The 614-nt window shown below is 30.0% G+C and overlaps 1 protein-coding gene across 3 annotated transcripts in view; it reads left to right on the plus strand.

The window, feature by feature from the left end:
- LOC106869685 (putative amine oxidase [copper-containing]) overlaps positions 1-614 on the plus strand; it is a 491,890-nt gene that overhangs the window by 46,113 nt on the left and 445,163 nt on the right. The gene's annotated exons all lie outside the window — the stretch shown is intronic.

A 614-nucleotide genomic window follows, 5' to 3' on the forward strand; every position in this document is an offset into this window, starting at 1 on the left:
ATACATACACACACATATGCATGCATACATACATACACAAACACATGCATACATACATACATACATACATACATACATACATACATACATATAGATATAAACGAAGACGCATTCCTCGGACATGCTCCAATGATTCAAAATAAAATGTTATGGAAGATCAAAAGTATCAAATATTTTTATGAATCATATACACACTGGAAGAAATAGTACAGTGAAGCCTTCTACTCTATAATCACAATATATGCATTTTATATATAGATATACACACACATATGTTTATATACATATGTGTTTATGTATGCATGTATGTATGTACGTATGTATGTATGTATTTATGTATGTATGTATGTACACTTAGATCGCCGCCATATATTTTCACAGGCTTAATGTAAAAACCATAGAAATCAATAAACCAATTATCTTGTGTTCAGATCACTATGTTGACCTTAGCTTCATTGATTGCAAAGCATGTGATGATAAGTCGAAAGAAAATACTTTCAACATTGCTTGATATTTTGTATATTTCTCATGGTACTGCAACGTAGGGTGGCTCATCTGTAAACTCATACATACACACATATACATACATACATACATACATACATATATATATA

The sequence above is a fragment of the Octopus bimaculoides genome, chromosome 2 (genome assembly GCF_001194135.2).
Source record: "Octopus bimaculoides isolate UCB-OBI-ISO-001 chromosome 2, ASM119413v2, whole genome shotgun sequence".
In the NCBI taxonomy this organism is placed as follows: Eukaryota; Metazoa; Mollusca; class Cephalopoda; order Octopoda; family Octopodidae; genus Octopus; species Octopus bimaculoides.